Source organism: Rhopalosiphum padi, chromosome 1 (assembly GCF_020882245.1).
Source record: "Rhopalosiphum padi isolate XX-2018 chromosome 1, ASM2088224v1, whole genome shotgun sequence".
NCBI lineage: Eukaryota > Metazoa > Arthropoda > Insecta > Hemiptera > Aphididae > Rhopalosiphum > Rhopalosiphum padi.
In genome coordinates, this window is record NC_083597.1 from 19,850,856 (window position 1) to 19,863,970 (window position 13,115).

The window sequence follows — 13,115 nt, forward strand, 5'->3', positions numbered from 1 at the left end:
ATAAATGAGATAACATTGTTACCGAAAAACAAAATCTACCCATTACGGGCATTACCTATATTTTACGAAAACATAAGTTTTGTTCATGGTGATAATAATTTATTATACATAACGAATCGACAAAGTATATATTATCTAATATTATATTGTATTTTTTGTTTATCATACAGAAGAAGAGCATCAATTACACTTTCCGAGAAATTCAACTTATCGGTCGAATGTTTCTTTTAAACGCGATTTCAGAAAAAATGCGTCACATAACGTAAGTTATAAACATATAACATTATTAATTTATTATCTATTAAGTTTGACGTTATTTGTGAACATCTTCTCGAATTTCTTGTATATAGCCCTCTATAGTAGAACGCCAAATAAAATCATATGAACTTAATAATAATAATAATTGCCAACCAGTATAAATTCAATAAACCACGAATTCCGACGCCACTTCCATGAGATTTTTGACATTCTTCACGGGAATTTATTATTTCATTGAATAATATTATATGCGTTCCACAACGAGGGTATTTTCTGCAGTTTGAATAAGTTTATTTTCTTGCACTGCGTCAAGCAAGTTTTGTAAAGTATAAACATATACTGATACAATTATTATATACATCAACACATCATTTCTCCAGAGACTCTAAATTTTTCTAAATGTATTTTATTACGTCGAAGTTTTGTCGAATGCATTTTAAGTTTTAATTTATTCATAATGGTTATTGGTTGAGCGCTGTGCATTTATTCCTCTGAGCCATCTGAAAAAATTTGTTACAAAAAATATAATTACTTTATTATGGTACTATTGTTCTAGGTAAATTGTTAGTTTAAAATATAATACTATTATAATACACAACATAACTTTAAACAATGTATAATAATATAATATGACGTGTTTCATTATTATTTTTGGAATAATTCATATTATAATATAATGCATAGTATGGCCAAACGACCAACTATATAATACTTTGTATAAGTCCCAAATTATTCGTGACGCATTTTACACGAAACACAAGTAGGTAACAACGTTTTTTTTTTGATTTTTTTTTAAATAGGAAACCACGTTGCAGTAATAAAATATTGTACTGGTAATTTATCATTTCTAACGAACAAAGGTTTGTCAATTTAAAAAGTTCAACGATATTTTTTATATAAAATTTGTTTATATAAATAAATTCGCATTTTAAGAATCACTGTATGTATAATGTATACTGCAGTCTGCAGTACACGTGATATATAATATTATATACATAAGTAATACAAATGTTCGCATGATTGTGGTGCAGACTGTAATAGGGAACATGACGTGTAATCCGATATGTTTTCTGAAGTGATAAGTAATAGTAAAATACATAAAACTAACGCGTTTATCGACGAATGGCTATTATAGTAATAAATAATAATAAAAAGAATAAATAATCATTATTACAGTGTAATGATCTGTTACACTGTTACAGTCTGCTCGAATATGATCCAGCGATCAGCCGTCTTATTAGCGTGTTTCAATAATACGATTATACATAATTTTGATATAGGTACATAATAATATACAAGTCTACAAAGCATATAATTTTTCATTAAATTATACTGTTAATATATGATTGTTATAGATAAAAAAAAATAATTAATTGCAGTAGATACATGTATAATGTTATTATAGTATATTTGCATATGGATTCTTATCGATTTGTTACAAACGTGATATGTTTTATGGCGCACTGATAATGGACTTACGGAAGTAAACCGCGTCGAATCCATCGAATGTATTTGTTATACAGCATAGATATACATTATAATAATTTCGTGAAAATGTGTACTTAATGTTGTGGGAGATTCATAGGTACATCGTACACTGCACGAAAGCTCGAGGGATTATAATAACGATATAGTAATAATAGTAAGTATACATTTATAACATTGTATCGTTTTTGAAAAAAACAGTATGTAAACATATATAATAATTTATTATCAGAATTAAAAGGTGAAAATTTTCCAACTAAAAGTTGTAAAAATAATTCATTGACTATTTATCATGCCGTTACAATTATTACCTACTCGACATGATTTATTTATTAAAGTAATAACTATAATAGTGTGATGCATTATATCCATTGCAGTTCATTGAGAAGAAACAAATTTGCGGTTTATTTAAAATTGTAAATAGTCAATATATCTATACATATAACAATAACTTTAACAATTAGATATTATACATTTAAATGTCTGGATTCGGAATATAATGATATGTCAATTAATAAAATAGCCTATCCCCAACAAATGAGTTGTATAATGTGTTTAGATTTAAATATATTTTTAACTCAATGTGTATAACAATTAATGTTTGGTCGCATCATCATCCACATACACTTAGTGAAATATGTCACTTTTATTATATTGTATTTACAACTTTCCCATCGTGAAACAATAGAAATATTTTATTCTATGATATGTTAGAATTTCGGTTCAGTCTATGGGATTTTATAACTTTTGTCGTTATTGTTGTTAATAAAAAATTAGATTTAAATAGATAATTTCATATAATAATCCATTTTTAAAGTGAAAGAAGCCATGTTAGAATGCACTACTAACCATTAAAATGTAGACATGTAATGTATAGGTATGTGTTTATATATTATTTATATCTACATATACATGTATATCGTATGCATGTGTGTATGCGTGTGTGTAATGTGTATGCGATTATTATGTGCATATAATGCATAATTGATGACCAATTTAAGAACACGTCAAAAACTGACGTATTAATCGTATTATGTACAGTGTATATTATATATATACACACACACACATCGTATACACTTCCTTTATAACTTATACATTATAATATATTTAATAAGCTGTCCTCAGAGCATTACTCTGGGATCGTCTATAAAATATAGTAATGTGTCTAAGACAGTATAGTGGTAAAGTCGCGTCTGCAGCGTATACATACTGCAGCAATGATAATATAATTTATAACGCAAGAAGAGTGATGCTGGGTATGACTGCGAAATGTGTACACTTTATATAGGTATCATATTCTTTCAGCATCCGAAAATTAATTATTCGTTTCACGATGTAATTGTACGCCGTTGAAATTAATTGTCAAAAGTTGACGCAATATCGTAGCCACCACCGTATACAAGTATGTAGGTACGGTACACACAACATACAGACATTTGGAGGTTTGTACAATAGTTGTGTGTTTTTTAGACAGATCTCCTGCACAGGAACATATGGTATGCAACAATAAGTCCAAAAATTTTTAACCAGTTGTCCCAGTTGACAAAGTTTTGTTCATTCTGTAGTATAAGGATGTAAGTCATTATAGTGATTTAATATTATATATATTAAAGTAAGAGACGTATATTTTATATTTATTTTATAATTACACATACACAAATTAATTTAATAACCATAAATTAATTTTGAATTATATCTCAATTAGGTTTAATAGTTAATAATATATTTTAATTTTTACCATAATTAATGTTGACAATTCAGAAACAGGAAATCAAATATCGTAATTTTATTATTGTTCTCTACGGAAAATTATATTATGCATACAGCATACAATATATTATCAAAATAATAGGTAAATTTTGATTGTAATTTTTTTTTTTATATAAAAACTGAATTAAGCTTTTTTTATGCCAAAATAATTATTTATTCATAGAAAATTTTTTTGAAATTGATAAAGAATAAAATTATAGTATACATTATGTATAATACATAAAATAGCGACAAATCTAAAAAGCTAAAATAAACGATGAATGATATAACGCAGGAGTAGAATGAGACCCTTTCTTTATTAAAATATAAATTTAAAATCTGTTTTAAATTATTTTTAAGCAACATTAACAGGTTTCTATCCAGTTTTGAAGGAGAATATTTTTTGACTATGTAGGAAAGGGTATATATTTTTTCACAAAATGGTTTGTACGTATATGATTCATTAATTTTGAATGAAATTGTTTGTTGTGGCTTTTTGGAAGTTAGTTAACTGTTTAAATTTTAAATAATTATACAAAGAGTATCATGAGTGAATGTTCGTGGGTTTAACAGAGCCCCAGAATTAAATATTTGAATGTTATAAGACAACCATCATACTTGTTCAACGATTTGATTTGTAAATATTGTAAAGACTTACGTCAAATTTTTAAATTAAGTTGTTTTTGTCTCTGTTTAGTTTAAACTATACTAAAATAGAAAGGAAAGAAAATTAATTAAAAAAACTGATATAAGTCTTAAAATAATGTTAAATTTTTATCCAAAGTGATACTTTGGATATTTTGTTAACTAATAACAAATATATTTTTTAGTATTAAATTTGAGTGGAGTTAATTCACTTTAAGGAAAAATTCTTCTAGGTGGATTTTTCATTAATAATTTTTACTTTTCAGCTTTTGACCTAAGACTAAACCTTATTTAGCTTTAATTATCCTTTTTGTGACTTGATTACAGTATTATTATTTAAAGTAATTATTACTGTGTGCCTGGTTGTTATCAAATGTGACGAGGAGAGTATGACTCGTTGTAGTTGAGTATTAAGGAATAGATGAGCAAAAAGTAGAGTGATTGTAAGAAGGAGAACATTTGAGAAAAATATTTTTTTGATATTTATAAAAGAAAAATTTAAAAAAATTAAAAATGTTTATAGTACCACCCGAAAAGCGACTTAATTTAAGAATACATTTTTTTGAAACTCGTAAACCCCCTAACAACGACAACAGCAGATAAACTCTTAAAAAATGGAAAGAGGAACAATCGATCATGGTATAATAAATGATATGATTAAAGAAACATTAAATTATAATACAATAAATCACACACATCCCTATATAGGAACAGCTATATAAGGACAACCCATCCACGAGATACCTGTGAAGAATTACACGATGATGAAAGTTTGTTAAAATTTGATCTATAGAAAATTAGAAGAAAATAAGAATTGACTTATCGTAAAACAGATTATACTAATAAACTGGGCAGAGATAGGAATATACGTTTTGTCAACCACATAAGAAACAAACTGCAGAATATATGGAACAATAAGTTCTATTAAATTATTAAAATATGTTGTCGACATTGTGTAATGACGTTATGCGTAAAAATATCGTTTATTTTCTTTTTATGACTATTTCAATATTATAATAATTAATAACTGTTGACATTTATATGCCAGTTAAATATATAATATTTTGTAGTATTCATTTTACTACGATGACTGTCAACATTTACTGAAATCACCACTGCAAATAATAGCAATAATAGGCTTTAAATTTTCTTCAATTTTAACGTATACAATTACTATTCTGTGCTTGTATTCAGGACTGCGTAGGAAAATGTAATTTTGTTTCCTTATAATATGATAAAATAGAATAGATTATACCTATGTGTAACACATATACAACACGATGAATTTCTAAAAGCTTATCTGTCTATTTTTTTATGCGGTACACGTAGATTTTGAGAACGTTTTAAATAAAGAAAAAAAGATGTATGTGGCATAATCGCGGCGAATTATTAAATTTATGGTCGACGGGAAAAAACGAAACGGGAAGTGTAATGTAGCCAAAGGAAAGAAGGGGCTCGTAAATCGCCATGACTAGGCCGCGGTGGTTTCCGTTATAGTTAATTATTTTTCGGACTTTTTTGGAACCAAAGTATGTTTTTTTTGGACGGTGTACTCATATCGTCATAACTCGGCCACCCGGGACGCGAACACAATCAAACCGGACGTAACACTAACCGATTCGGTGCATTTAATTTCACGTGTGTACAATAATAATAACACGCCATGTACGATATTATAATATATAATATTATGCGTGATATGCGCGCGTTCCAAATCACTGATTGAGATTTAAATAAAATATATTTTATTTTCTCGTAATTATCATAATTTTACGAAACCACGCGATACTATTCGAGTCTTTTTTTTGTTTTCATACATTATTTGTGATTATCATTCATAAAGTAAACAAAAAAAAATATACATAATATATATTATATGTATAGTACCTATAATATGTACGGATATAAATTATTTATGTATACACGAAGTAATTGACTGCACAGAGTCGTGCGTTTCCTCTTCTCATTTATACATACACGATAAATATACATTGTCTATAGGTATAGCATATATTACATTATATTATATAAACCCACATACACTTACGCACAGACTCTAGGACTTGGTCAGCCGTGAGCTGAATATAACCCGTTTCGTAATTTTTCCTCGTTGCAGCGGCCACTGCAGGCTGGGCTTGTCGCAGGTCCAACGTTTATTATTATTTATTATTATTACCATTATATGTGTAAATCTCCGATCCTTGGCTAATCAGGACTATAATAACGTCGTGCGTACTTATACAGTACATATTATATGCGTACTGGGTATACGTACGTACTACAGTATATAGGCATATAATATACAAACACCGCTCGTCGGTTGTTCCGAATGTTCCGATAGAAATGTGCGATGCGTTTCGTACACATAGGTATACTATAGGCATACATGATAATATTATAATATAATATTATATATATTATTATTATTCTCGTACGTTTGCGACATTGTGCATACACACACACACACACACACGATGCTATTACAGAATGTGCTTTATATTATTTTTTGAGTACGCAAAACGTCGTTAGTGAATAAAAAAAAATTAAACTGTCGTCGGTTCTTTTCTCGGCGACTCGTAACAGTCTCGCAACACTCGCTGACCAACGCAGATGATCTGCGTTGTACGCATTTACCCGGAGCACTCGGAGCACATCTGTAGTCTGACGATTGTTCTGACTATATGAATATCAAAGCGACTTCGGGGATATTCTAACAGCATACGCCGCAGAGTGCAGACGGACAGGATTATTTGTATCCAATAAAATTGACTGGCGCTATTGATACTATATATACATACATACATACATATACCAAACGATGATAACTGATGTTGTTATGAAATATAATAATAATACGCACTAAGGTCGCATACGCGTTTTTTCTTAACGCGTGACGGATTAAAACGTTTATTTTAACACTCATTCGTTTTTTTGCGTGACAGGAAAATAGTAAATACACATAAACCGTTTTATGTGTCGTTTTGATATAATAGAATTAAAAAAAAAAATATATATATATATTAAACACGAATTCTCATCTGTTTTTCTTATTATTCGATAGTGATATAGAAGTGTATGCACATTTTTTTTTCACGGTCTTGATTGGTAGATTAACTCTTGTTATTTAAATAGTATAGTATAACTTTACTAACCTCGTATATTGCATTATATGTGGTGCATAATATTATGTACGAATATACGATGCACCGGTGGTTGGTCTATAATTTAAATTCTAAATAATAACCTACACGTAAATACGTAATGATTTTATATCATTATATACGCCGCGGTGGTACAGCGGAACACTGCGAACCTGAACATAAATGTATATATAATAATAAGGTATATATAATACACTACATGAGGAGTATACCATAACCCAACACATAAAATAATAACCTATACTTTAGATTTATACAGTTCTCTATACTCATCACTTTGTTGGTATATAATGCACGCACATTTACATTATACAATATATTATACCGTAAGTAGGTACTTGTACAGTTATATTACTTACATATACACTATTTACATCTCTAACCGCGGAGTTCTACGAATTGCCGCTTTAACTATTCGATACATAAGTATAGTGAACATTTCTGCGTATTTATTGCCGTTTATATAATAAAATACGTGTAGATATATATATAGTTTTCGATACTTGCATTTGAAGGGGCGAGAAGTGAAATGGAAGAGGTCGTTTAACGCTTTAATGACTTTTTTCTCTATATGGCACGTGTAAAAGAAAAAAATGCACACTACACTACACCGCAACGACAACCACCCTGAATCGTTCATTTGATAAAATATATAATACGTCCTCAGAATGATGGTTATGTAAATACTCGTATGACTTATTAGTAAGGTCGATGTATGCATATGTATAGGTTAACTTTTAATAATTGGGTTGAATTCGTATTGCTGAAATTGCCTGCCATTGAAATCCACGAGGACTGGACACTGTAGCAGATAAGGGAATATGCACAGCGCATATAAATCGAATAAGTAGTTTAGACGAACATATAATATAAGTATAGTTGATATATATTTTCGAAAACTAATAAATATGCGATGTCAGTAGTTATTTCATCTATGTAGGCACTGTACTAATATTGCTTATTATTACAATAGTCACTTAAAATTGATGAAACCTACTATTAATATTTTACTAATACTTGGATAAACTTAACTCAACACCCTTTTATAAGCATCAACGAATTACAGAAAATATTGAAAAATATTAATAATTGTTAAAAATAGCGTAATTAGGTCCATTTAACTAATTTAATAAGTTATATATCCGTTTTGTGAAAAACATACATATATTTAAATGATGTAATATAAATATATAATACACAATAAAGGTGTAAGGCATTAACTAGTTAGCTTAATTTTTAATTTTAATAGTCAAGTTAGTTTTTAAATAAATACTTAATGCATAAGTTAAGTTGAAATAGCGTTTAAACATACAATTTAATCATAGTTAAAATTGTAAACAAAAAATAATTTTTATTTTAATCCTACTGTTTTATACTGTTTGCAATAATTTTAAATAAAAATAAAGCATAAATATTTCTTGATTTAATAATTTAGAAGACACAAACATGCAGGTAATAATTACCTAACCCGCTTACCACTTCAGTGTGCAATGAGATGGAATAGTATGATGATGCATTTTTAACGAGATAGGTAATTATTTTTAAAAACATTTGAAAGTTGCTCAGGTAACTCGGGTGGAAATAAAAAAAAAACGAATTAACTTTTATTTAATCGATTTAAATTAGTTATTACTTTTATCCGTTAACTTTAAACTGTTATACAGTTAGATAATATATTATTGATTGCGTTGACTTGGGTTGACTGACTCGAGCTAACTTTTTCTGTGCATTAACTGAATACATTTCCCTGCGCTTTTAAGTCAAACCTATGCACACACATCATCGCTATCGATCACGATTCATATATTATACGCCGCGGTGTATACATATCATACGTTTATATAATATAAACCGTGTATAAATAGGACGACAGTTATAGCAGTGACGGTTATAGGCTGTATCAGATTTATGGATGGTTTTTTTTTTTCGTCGCGTTAGAAAACTAAGAAGTGTTCAGAAAAAAAAATATAATAAAAAAATATATACTGCCCAGAGAGGTAGGTACGCTGCTTTTTTTTTTTTACATCAACACAGTGAGTGAATGAGTGTGTTTCTGTGCGTGCGTGTATAAAACATATGTGTGTGTGTGTGTATGTATATATATATATATATATATATAGATTGAAAGCAAATATTGATTTGGCGTCTGCCACGCGTGTTCATCGGTATAGCCTCTCGAGGAGATAAATTTTTTTTTGTGCGCATTTCTTATGCATACATTTATATATATATACTAACGCCGTAATGTCTATATAGGCTTAATGTATGTGTGTGCTAGGCCCGCGCTTGTGTGTGTGTGTGCAGTGTTTGTTTGTGTACATTAATATGATGTATAACCTTGAGCTAGCTAATGGACTGTGTGTGTGTAGATACCGGGTGACCGTCGATCACTCTCTAATTCGCTCTCGCTCTGTCTCTCACACGCAACCTCTTTGTCTTTCTCTCACTCGCTTCCGACCAAATGAGATGTGTACCCGATGCGTTAGGCGGCCGTAACATATTATTATACAATTATAAGCCGTGTGCCCGAGTGTGTTGTGCATATATAGCCTTTTAACTTTTAATCCAAAATGTCCGTGACCCGGGAGGAGGGATGGCGTTACTATTTTTATTTTTTTGAATTAACCGGTATAATTATACCATATTTCAATACCATCATATTATAATGACCTAACACAACAAAAAATATTAAAAATCAATGTTCAACTTTTTGTTTTATATTTTTCGTATACTCGTATATTATATCTAAGTTATATAATCAAATAAAAATTATTTTTCAATGATAGACACGTTTTGAGACCTGTACAAATCACACATTTTGTTATAATTTTGTAATAATATTATATAATATAAAAACAAAAAAAATATTTTCACAAAATTATAAATAGATAATAAAAGATAACTATAAGTTTGTTAGTCAGGCGATATTAAAAAATACTATTTACTATATGAATAATTAAGTTAAACATATAAAAATAACATCAAACTTCTGATCTTTAAACTTTAATCCCGTCAATATTATACACCGCAGCTTTAAAACTTTAATCAATCGATTGAACTTTTATCGTTTTTCTTTGTGTTAAATTCTAAGGTATGGCTTTTATTTTGTGTATAACATTTTCCGTTCATCCGTGGAGAACAATAACCACGAGAGCCAATGGGGGGCATGGAAAGTATCGGAAAATTAACATTACGCTCCGGTGGTACGGACACAAAGGCTATACCATATGCCATGATATGTATTTACACGATCCGGAAGTAAAATGTTTATGTTTCTATACTGAAATCAGGACGCGTATACGTGTGGTGTCTCATAAATGCCTTTGTTTCGTTTGGTGTGCAGTATAGTATACATGGCTTTGCTTTGCACGTTTTTAATTTTAATTTTATAAATAAAGCACATTACTGTATAAACTATAAATAAATAAACAAATACATTATACTATATAGCCCTGTACTGCCGTAGTTTTGTATCGGAAACGTGATAAAAAAAAAACCGTCTCGGAAGTAAAATGTGTATCTAAACAATAATATTTATTGAATTTATATTATACAGAAAAACGTAAAAACAGAATCGAGTGTTGTAGTGTAATACCTGTAATGAGATATATTTTATTAAGTCGGGTTCACTGGTGTACGTCGCCTACCGTGTTGTGTCCAAAAGTTGAACTCTACCCAACTCTGGGAATAGTGGAAATCTTCCAGTAGATGGCCAGAGCATGATACCGCGAATACAAGTTACAGTGGCCAATCTTGATACGATAAAAGGCACAAGACTCGGCTTTATGGTTTATAATGTATAAAAAGCGAAAAAATAAAATAAGAACAGTTTAAAAATATCGTCTCCGCGGCACCGTTAAACGCTTTATTATAATGTAGTATCACTGCTCCGAATCTGTGTAGATAATTACAATAATATAGTAGGTACGATAGGTACGTTGAGCTCAACCATAATGGAACGTTTAACTACTGTGCATTAGTCATAGCCTGCTGTACTGTTTTAAGAAATATTTATTATTTGTAATATTTCACGATAAATGATTGTGCGTTCTCAAAAACTAAGGAAATTAAATGTAAATATAGTAATTAATACGGCGGTCTGCGATACAAAAATAATATATACATTAGACCTATGCGTGGCACGTAATACAGAGTGGTTGGATTGGGAATGAATACGTGATTGTTATTATTAAGGTTAGATTAGACTTAATAACTTATCATATTATACTCGTACTAAAAAAAATTGTTATTACCGAACACTCATCGTATGTCATTTTTGGGAAATAAGCAGTGGGAATTTATTTTCCATATAAATTAAAAAAATTGTTTTCTTTCTACTGTTATTTAATCTGTCGTAATATGAATGGCTAAAAAGTAAAATCTATATGGAGTGGCACATGGATAAATATACTATATTTTGTAAAATGTATTGAAGTATATACTCTGCTCGTTCAAACTTGAAATACCAAAATTATTAACTGTACACTTCGATATTCGGTTTTTATAGATTTTAATTCTCAGAAAAATATTTTGCTTTGAATATGAAATTAAAAACGTACGAAAATGTTTGTTATAAAACTAAAAAAAAAATATTTTTTTTCTCCAAAAATATCTTAATATAAATTTAAATTATGTAGAAAAATATTTCTAAAAACATTATTATACTTATTATTATTAGTAGTAGTAGTATTTACTTGTTAAAAAAATATGAGTGTCACCTTAAAAAAAAAATCACCTTGTATACGATTATATAATATATATTACAGATTTATACACTTATAGAGTATATTATATTATTATATTCAAATAATACATTGTACACGCGATCGAGATGACCGTATAATACGATAATAATTCCTTTCGAGCGACGGTCGAGTGGAAAAAAATTAATTAAAACACACAAAATAATAGTGTTGTGTACAACAACTGGCTGAGTCATATTATGTGTACACGTAAAATTAATGCTCGCCGGTGCGGAAGAAGTAGGTGAACCGCGCTGTACATTTATAATGATATATACTGGAGGAGGAAAACAACTCGGCTGACGCAATGTCTCGTTTCTATTTCGACGGCGGCGAGAAGACTGCCACACCGGCAACGGTCGCGGTGTTGTGAAAAAAAAAATACTTTATATTAATCCGAATATATATATATATTATTTATTGTATATTATTGTAAATAATATATAAATATAAAATATAATACTATACACATTACACACAAACACATATACACCAACACGCGCGCGCATTTATTGCAATGATACACAATGTTATGTCCGCACGACGTTTTGTCAAGTAAAATCAAATAAAACAATTAAAAAGCTTCTCGACGTGTCGAAATGCTCTGAATGATCCACGTGTATTACATGCATTTTATTTTTATACGAGCTACATAAAAATTATTTTAATCATTTTTTTTTTCATTTTTTTTGTAGTGATCAAACTAATACTTTTTTTTTTACCGACGGTTTTAATTTTCAGTAAAATCATCACTTAGTATGTGTTAAATTATTGTAATACTATCCTCATTGAACGCTCATAAAACATTGGATTGAATAGCTTTTTAATAATTTTTAAAGACATGGATTGTACATAATAAATTATACACAGACGTATTAAAGCTAGGTGTAAATGTGTAATACTATGATTTATAATACATAATATATCAAGCTTTTATTACGTTGTATGAATACCAATATACGTGTGAGAACGATATCGATTTATTCTACATGCTATAACAATATAAATACCTAATAGTTCACAAATCTAGTGAAAAAGTGGCACAACTGAAATATAGAAATATTTGAAAAGT

At 29.1% G+C, this 13,115-nt stretch overlaps 1 long non-coding RNA gene across 1 annotated transcript in view; it reads left to right on the forward strand.

Moving 5' to 3' along the window:
* The window catches only part of LOC132918619 (uncharacterized), a 93,221-nt gene that overhangs the window by 25,609 nt on the left and 54,497 nt on the right, over positions 1–13,115 (forward strand). Inside the window, exon 2 of the long non-coding RNA XR_009660522.1 lies at positions 171–262. This is a non-coding gene — a long non-coding RNA (uncharacterized LOC132918619). The remainder of the gene's footprint in view (positions 1–170; positions 263–13,115) is intronic.